This window comes from Colobus angolensis, unplaced genomic scaffold (assembly GCF_000951035.1).
Source record: "Colobus angolensis palliatus isolate OR3802 unplaced genomic scaffold, Cang.pa_1.0 Scaffold205, whole genome shotgun sequence".
Taxonomy (NCBI): Eukaryota; Metazoa; Chordata; class Mammalia; order Primates; family Cercopithecidae; genus Colobus; species Colobus angolensis.
Genome location: NW_012115211.1, coordinates 2,710,711 through 2,720,543, shown reverse-complemented (window position 1 = coordinate 2,720,543; position 9,833 = coordinate 2,710,711).

Here is a 9,833-nt window from a genome sequence, read left to right as displayed (position 1 = left end):
TTTTTTTGAGATGCAGTTTTGCTCTTTTTGCCTAGGCTGGACTGCAATGGTGTGATCTCGGCTCACTGCAACTTCCACCTCCTGGGTTCAAGCAATTCTCAGGCCTCAGCCTCCCAAGTAGCTGGGATTACAGGTGCATGCCACCACACTCAGCTAATTTTTTATATATGTAGTAGACACAGGGTTTCACCGTGTTTGCCAGGCTGGTCTTGAACTTCTGACTTTAGGTGATCCACCTGCCTCAGCCTCCCAAAGTGCTGGAATTACAGGTGTGAGCCACTGTGACCAGAAATATTTCTTTTTAATAGTGGAGTATCACTGGGTACTAAAAATGTGGTGGAGTATACTGAGGTAGCAGAGTTTGGGTATAACAATTTGGAAATTGAATCCTGTTTTTGCCTTTTACTAGCTTTATGTTTATGAAGTCAATAGCCTATTTTCTCAGAATGTCATTTTACCTACCTATAAAAATAGACACTCAGAGCTTTCAAAACTCTGTCAACAGTAGTTGGAACAATTAAAAGAAATAATGTGGGTAAGTGTGCCTAGAAATTAGTAAGTGCTTACTTAACTTGAAGTCTTCCCCTTTTATATCAAAAAAGATCTTTAGTAAGATCTAATGCTATTATAATATTTTTATGCAACAAAAACTCTTCTTGAGAAGAAAATGAACTTCTCATTCATAAATAATGTAATTATTATATGGTTGCTGATTTCTTTTGTTATGTTAATATCATTGCCTCATTAGTGAAAATTGTGCCCCATGCTAGCACGACTCTGTTATTTTTGAGACATTTTGTAAATTTGCTTTCCAGAGGATTGTATTAACTGAAAATACCACCAGTAAGCAGATTAGCAAACCCACATACTATTTTTTTGCTATTATTTACTTACTGCTATTTTACCATTTTAAATGAAATACAATATTTATAACTTTAAAATTAAAAAAAGGACACAAGGTTGCCATCAGAGCAAATGCTATATTCATTTACCTCATTTTTTTGTATACACATAGAAAAGATTGTTTTCCCCCATAAATCTTCAGTGAAATCTAGGGAAAGATACAGTTGTAGTGGCGGCAACCACAGGGGTCCTTGTGTCATTTCACCACCAACTTTAGATGGCTTAGAATGGAGAGGGGTTTTATTTGTTTGGGAGAAAGTGAGGGACTAGAATAAGGGTTTCTGCTTGATAATCCAGAGAATTCTCCTGGAGCATGTCCAAAACCATCAAGGCAGTACCTCTATGAGTCTGCAAGAACCATGGCATTACTGGGTTTGAGATTACCCCTACTAGAGTTTAGATCACAGAAACAAGTTCCTTCTACAGTTTAGATCACAGAAACAAGTCTTTCCAAATATCTGGAAAGCCATTCCAAGAAGGATGACTACAGATAATCCCAGACAGTGAAGACTAAAATAAATACCTAATTCTAAATTCCCAGGCACCAAAGAACATCTACTAGCATCAACACCATCCAGGAAAACATGATCTCACCAAATGAACTGAACAAGTCCCCACGGATCAATCCTGGAGAAACAGAGCTGTGTAACCTTTCAGACAGAGAATTCAAAATAACTATGAAAAAAAAAAAACCTCAGAGAATTTCAATACAACAGAGAGAAAGAATTCAGACTTCTATCAGAGAAATGTAACAAAGAGATTGAAGTAATTAAAAAGAAGAAGAAATTCTGGAGATGAAAAATACAATTGTCATACTGAAGAATGCAGCAGGGTTATTTAATAGCATAATCAATCAAGCAGAAGAAAAAATTAGTGAGTTTGAAGACAGGTTAGTTGAAAATACACAGTCAGTGGGCAGAAAAAAAATGAATAAATAAAAAACAATGAAGTACACCTACAGGATCTAAAAAATAGCCTCACAAGGGCAAATCTAAGCATGATTGGCCTTAAAGAGGAAGTAGAAAAAGAGGTAGGGTTAGAAAGCATATTCAAAGGGATAATAACAGACAACTTTCAAACCAAGAGCAAGATATCAATATCCAAGTACAAGAAGGTTATACAACACCAAGCAGATTTAACCCAAAGAAAACTATCTCAAGACGTTTAATAATCAGACTCCCCAAGTCAAAGACAAACAAAGGATCCCAAAAGCAGCAAGGGAAAAGAAACAAATAACATACAATGGAGCTCCAATATGGTCAATGGCAGACTTTTTAGTGGAAATCTTACAGGTTAGGAGAAAGAGGCATGACATGCTTAAAGTGCTGAAGGGAAAAAACATTCACCCTAGAATGGTATGTCCAGTGAAAATATCCTTCAAACTAGAGGGAGAAATAAAGACTTTCCTAAGACAAACAAAAGCTGAGAAATTTCATCAACACCAGGCCTGTCCTACAAGAAATGCTAAAGGGAGTACTTCAGTCTGAAAGAAAAGGACATTAATGAGCAAAAAGTAATGGCTTGAAGGTAGAAAACTCACTAATAATAGTAAGTACACAAACTATGAGTGACAAGAGGGAGCCTTGAAGTGATGGCACAGTTCTGTACGTCAGTTGTGGTTGTTGTCATTACATGAAGCTGCATATATGATAGAACTTTATTGAATTATACACACACATAAAGAGGTGCTTGTGAAAATGGTGATATCTAAATAAACTTTGTGAGTTGTACTATGTCAATTTCCTGGCATTAATATTTTACAATCATTATACAAGATGTTACTATGGTGGGTGCTGTTGAAGGGTGATTGTGGAATCTTGCAACTTCCTACAATGTTCTTATTATCTTAAAATAAGCTTAAAATTGTAATTAATTCTATCACACTTTTACAATAACAAATAAATAATTTCATATTCCATGTAAAAATAACTCTTAGCAGTTTTCTCAAAAGTTATTCCAATTATCTATCTCATTTACTTTTAAATATTTTATGGTGTCCTAAGTCTAGCTATTATCCTCAGGTGTCTGATGGCTTCCCCAAACTCACAGATAGATAAAGTTATTAGGGAACCCTGAATAGGACATAAGAGAAACAATTATTGCATGTGGAAGTGTTGTTGTAAACCTTGAACTATAGTAAAATGACTAAATACCACTTAACTTATGTTTTCTGATTTCTATCCTGATATTCTATTATATTTTTGATGGTGGCCTGAACTTTAACTTTCAAACAAAGAGAATTATGATCTGTCTTGTCACTGAACCTACATACTTAATCTTGAAAAACCTTCAACCAAGGGATATTTTGAAAATTCAATCTGGAAGCTTAACTATCGCCTAACATAACCTTTCTGAAGAAAGATTTTTCTCTGCAATTTGTTCCTTTGAATATTTTCAAACTTTCCTTTAGGTTCATTTGACATTATTTTCTGTAAGTTATAGAGAAATTTTGTTTCATTTGGTCCCAGAAAAATGTGCCTTCAATCTTATTTTAATAAATAAGCTCTTATCTCCCCCGTTTAAGTTACTCTGAGGTACATGAAGAGTTTCAGTATTGCAAGAGTAGTATAGTTGCTCTAAGTAACCATGTTGTCGTATAATGCATTCACCATGCTTTAGTGAACTTGAAAGTATTATATTGTTAGGTGACAGAAATGATGAAACAACATGTAGAGAGTTCATGCAGAAAATCATCTTTGCTGATAAAATAAACATGAAGCAAATCTAACATGCTAGATAAATACCTAACCATGGCTGAGTAAGCCTGGCTCCAGGAGTGGGCATACTGCAGCAAATTAATTTTGCTGATTCAGTGGACAACTGTGAGCCAGTGCCAAATGAGAGTCACTCAGTGTAGATCTATGATTGTTTTCCAGGCAAAAGTTACAGAAGATTTTTAATTTTCTCTTTCTACTTACCCCGGAACAAAGCAAAACAAACAAACAAACAAAAATTCAAAGACAAATTTTATAAAGCCTGTAATATATAGAAAAAAATAGTTTCTTTTTACAAAATTAGAGTTAAGTTGAAAATTTTATATTTAAAGTTATGGAAGTCAAATATCTAAGGTCTTAAAGGCATCTTGATCTTTTACTTCTGTCTAAAGAGAGTTATAATAACTGCATGGCTTATGGAAAATAAATGTTAGTTTTGGTTATCTCATTGGAGATTCCCATGGTTTACAAAGGATAATATTTAATATTTTATCTGTCTTCTGTACAATTTTTACTTCTCAAGATTTTGGTTTTGAAAAATTGAATGGTATCCAAATAAATAATTGTGTGATTTCCAGTTTACACAATGCAAAATTACATCTACCTTACTATTTTGTCTTAATCTGAGGTAAGTGTTCTATGGGACCATTATTCTCATCACCATTTCATAAACAGTGAAATTAAGAGCCACCAAAAGAAACATGTCCTGTGTCCCTTCACTAATATAGGACAGAGTTGAAGTTCTAACTCTTAGATTTGTCTGAAACCGTAGCCCACACTGCTTCTCTTCTATTCTGCTGCATAAATGAATACTGTATTCCTTGTAACAGAAATGTCTCTGAGTACACCAGGGAGAAGGTTCTCTCTACCTAGAAGTCCTAAAAAGTCCTCGAAAGACGGTTTTCCCTTATCTAATTAATCTCAGTGGTCTAGGAAGAGGACTAAGTATACAAAGAAGAATTGAAAAGTAAGTAAATCTCTCAGAATCTAGGAATGTAGTGTATTGCTTCTCCTCTACCACTGATACTTACTTTAAATAGTGTTGTTATGCCACACTAAGTAGGTATAAAAAATCAGAAGACTTATTAAAAAGTAAGTCAGGGATTTCTGTCATGGATTTTACATTACATAAAGTATCACTGTATTTGAAGGGAGGATAGGAGTTTGATTCATCTGGTTTATCTTCTCAGTCCATACTTGCCCTTAATAACAACACTGACTTCCAATGAAGTACGTGATATTTAGTTTTTACATTATTTTATTTTTTGGAAATAAAATAAATTATATAGTTTGGTTATTATCCATACTTCAAGAGGTATCATTATCCATACTTTCAGATAAGGACCCTAAAACTCTGAGAGGTTAAGCAATTTAATCAATAGCATCAGCTTGGAGTTGATAATGCTAAGACTTATGTTCAGGTTTCTCTAATTCTAAGCCTACGTTCTAAAACATCATGCTTAGATGCCCAGTTTACCTCTTGGGTGGTGGTTTAAGGTTTTTAACTCAAGGAGTTAAGGCTCAGAGGGCACAGACCAGTGGGTGAGACTGCCTCTTCCATATTCCAGTGAGCTAGGCTCAAGGCCAACGGTTCAGGGTGCCCTGGGTTGAGGGGATGGGCTTCTACCATGGTCTGCCTGGAAGGCAGGGCTACCACCCTGATGAACATGAAGGACAGATAATCCAGCCAAAGGGGAATTGTTCTCAGCTTTAAAATATAATGGAATCTCATCTGCTAGATTTTGGACTTGTTGGGAACCTTGACCCCTTTCATAGTCCTCATGTCTCCCTTTTGGAATGGCGATGATTATGACTATCCTATGCCTGTCCCACCATGGTATGAAACATAACTGGTCTGCTTTGATAGATTCACAGCTGAAGGGGTATTTTTCCTCGGTATGAATCATACCTCCAGCTTCACCCACACTTGGATTAGATGATTTTTAGGTGACATTTTGGACTTAGAGTTTGTGTGGGAACGGGTGAAGACTTTTTGGACAGTTGGGATGGGGTTAATGTACTTTTTATATGAGAAAGCCACGAATTTGGGAGAACCAGACAGTGGAGTGTTATGGACTGAATTGTGTTCCCCTGCAAATTTGTACGTTGAAATCTTATCCCCGCAGTCGTTCATAATGTGGCTACATTTGAAGATAGGGTCTCTAGAGAGACAGCTGAATTAAAAGGAGGTTATATAGGTGGGCCCTACTCCAATACTACTGGTGTCCTTGTAAGAAAAAGAAATTTGGACACAGATACAGACAGGACTCATGGAGAATAATGCCATCTAAAAGCCAAAATAATAAGACTGGAACAAGTCTTTTCCTTGTGGCTCTCGGAAACAAGCGACTCCACTGACAACTTGATCTTGCACTCCCAGCTTCCAACACTGTGAGACAACGTATTTCTGTTGTTTAAGTCACCCAGTCTGTGGTACTTTGTTACGACAGCCCTAACAAACTAACACACCAATCAAAATGATAAATCTCTGCACCTGATTTCACACAAGATTTGTGAGGCTAAAAATAGTCTCAAACATGTGATTATCTGTCCATTTCTGAGAACATGCAGTTACGTTAGTGTTCCTTTTTGAAGCCAATAAAAAGTCAATGTGACTTTAGCTGTATATTTTTCTTTTTTAGAGTGTCTCTAAAAGTTAAGCAGAAACAATTATAAATGCATGCATAATATGGGTAATGAAAAAAAAAACTGTCTGCCTTTCAAGCTGTTGGATCAGAATCATAGATTTTTAGATCTTGAAAACATTTGAGACTGTCATTCCAAACTGATATTATACAATGTTCTTGGCTCAAGCCTTTTCTTTAATAACAAGTAAATGTCAATTTCTGCTATTATAAAAATAAAATACTGCTTATAACTTTATTCCATTTTTCACCATTAAAGACCCTCTTCCCAAATTCCCTTCAGTAAATGCTTCTCGTTCATCAATAGGATAGAAAGAAATCTCTTAAAAATACAACACACTAAACATAAGCAAATCATGAGGAAGCTTTTTGAAAGGTAGCCACGAAAGAGTTCATAATTCCAGAACTTTATGAGGGAACCAAACTACTTTTAAAAGGCTAACTCACTATATAGAAAAAATTTCTACATTTTCTATTATTTGGTTATCTTAAGCATAATCATTTATGGTAAACTCAATTGGTATAAAGTGTTTTAACTTTCAAACTAATACAACTTTTTAAACTAAGGAACTGAAAAACATCTTTAGGATGGACGAGTTAACAGAATAGTTTCTATACAGAATAAGCTACATTTGAAAATGAAAAATCCTCCACCTTGGTGTATGTCCTGCAGGCACACGTCTGGAGGGTGGAACATTGCAGGGCTCCTAAGCATACTCACTCTGCGCCCACAATCATTGGTGATGTGAACAATCTGCCTACTGTGGATAGCAGCCCTCTTTTTGTATTGTTTAATTCTAGATTCCTGTACCTTCTGAAACGTACAAGATCTATTGGCTCACAAACTATGCATCTTGTGCTACTCTTTCTCCATGCTGTCTACTTTTAGATTTAGAATGGTTATCATGAATCGGCTCTCCTAAAACTCTGCCCTAACGCTCTCCCTTGGTTTCTATACCCGTGTGTTCTGTAACCCACTTGATATTTCTATTTGAATATGTAATATATAGCTACATTAATGCAATATGTCAAAAATTGAACTTTACTATTCCCCCATAAATCCTGTTTCCCTATTCAACAAAAATTATGTTCCTCTTCCTCCTATGTTTTATATACCATGGAATATCATTGTAACTCAGGGGGCTTTCCATACTGTAAACATGTATGTCACCTAATTTCCTCTGCTCTCTACTCCCATACCCATCCATTTACATTTTTATTTTATTACCAAAATATCGAAGATAATTTTTTTCCTTTTTTTCCCTTCTCAAATTCCACCTCCACAGTTTCAGTCATTAGCATCTATTCCCAGAATTATTGTGACATCTTTGAAAGTGTGTTCTAGCTTTTCATTTTGGTTTCCTTCCTTCAGTTTTTCATTGAATTCATGTTGATATTCCCAAACAGAAAATCTGCTTTGTAAAAATGTCTTTGCTTCAGGTCCTTGAACTTGCTATCCTTAGGATGAGTTCCAATGTTGTGAATGAACCAACACAGTCGTTCATTATTCGCTCCTACCCTTTCTTTCATTTTTTACTACTTCCTCTCAAGTAAAGGTAACTGAAGCTATTAGATTTTTGTACACACTTGTGGATCTCTAAAGGACTTCCTGTTTTCTCTCTCCTCAATACTTACTACTTCTCTAGAACATTTTCTTCCCCTCTACCCTATCAGCAGCAACTTAATCTGAATAACTTTTACGTACCCTTTGGAAATCATATTTGAAGTGTGATTACAAATAAAATTTGTTATTTGTATTACAAATAAAATCTGATTCTCTAACTCAGAATTTTGTATACCAGCAAGGTGCTCCACTAAGGACCTTGTAGTTACTTCAACTACAACACTTGTGAGATATATTGCTATTTTTGGTTTACTTCTCTAAGGTCTTTGTTGGAAAAGAATATTATTTTGCATAATTCATATATTCAGAACCTATTGTGCTCCTTGGCACCTAGTAGATACTCAAAAATATTTGTTAAAAGGTTAGAAAATAAATGTCCTTTATCTAGCTTAAATCCTTTCTGGTTCACTTGACCTTAATCTAGTCTTCAGCATTAGATAAAATATTTTCTTGCAGCTTTTGGAATTGTTAGCTAATATATTACAACAAACATGAATGCCTGAGAAGCTATGACCTAGGAATTCAGATATCCTAGTATTCATAGTGTATATGTATTTATTCATTCAATTGTCAGATATCACTGAACTTTAATATGTACAAAATCTAAGTTGGGAGTAGATATACAAGATAATATAGATAAAATTGGATCAGTTATCAACGTGTATATAGCAGCTTCAGTCCAGATATTAATGTAGATGACTCCATTAATAAGTACTGAAAAATATTTGCTATATTTATCTGAATTATATTAAATTGTTGATGGTTGCTAAAATTGCTGATTACTTTTTGTTCTAAACTTTTAATGGTTTCAACCTAATATAGTGCCTGTAAATTTGAGAACTGTTATAAAACATGTGTCTACATATGTTCCTCTGTAAATAAATTTCAGAACATATAATGTTAGCATAAGTAGAAGTCAGGAATCATAATTTTCCCCCAGGTTATTATCATATATACGTATATCTATATAAATATGTGTATCTGCAAGTAAGTGAACATTTCTTTATCACATAACATGTGCTTGCCACATAAGTAAAATGGATGAATTTATGAATTTCACCTGTTATCTTCAGTGCAAACATATATATGAAAATACACCAACTCAAAACAACATACTTGTATTTGTGCTTTGTTTTAGTCACTCATTAGCTGTATTATTTTGGATAGTAACCTTAAAAGCTTACTTCAAATACTCAATTCATGCACACATAGAAATTCTTTTCATCCATCTCTCAACTGGGGTCTGTTGGACAGACCCAGCACTGTCATTACATTCTTCTTGCATTACGTATTTGTCCCACTCTTTGCCCCAGCATAGGTAAAACTGTGTAACAAGGGCGTTGAATATTTTTTATCAATCCAAATGAATAAGGAGATGTTATCTCAGAAAATAATTTTAAAATGTATTACTTCCTTAAAAACTATGTTATTTTATAAACTCAGTTCTCAGATACCATGCTCATTTGGCAGCAGCTCATCTCAGACTCTGATGCCTGAGGTCCAAGTATAGACTGATTCCATTTTCCCTTATTTTTTGCTAGTAACTGGAGGAGCACATTTCACACAACTTATGACAAGCAAGTCATCAAATGGCAACCTTCCTGTTCCAGAGGAACAATACAACTGATCTAAACAGAGAGGCTAGAGTTGTCCTGGATTCAGTGCTGGGGTTCACCTCACTATCAGAACATGCAGAACAGGATGCCAGGCCTCAAATACCTACGCAATAATCTAAGCAGGAGAGGGCTTTAATGAGACCCAATAATTCATCACAACCTTCAGAAGTACAAATCTGCATCCCAGACATATAGACTATGGCCACCCTATGTTCACAACTGTCATTGTAATTAGAAGAAGTACAATTTGGCCGGCTGCCGTGGCTCATGCCTATAATCTCAGCACTTTGGGAGGCCAAGGCAGGCGGATCATGAGGTCAGGAGATCGAGA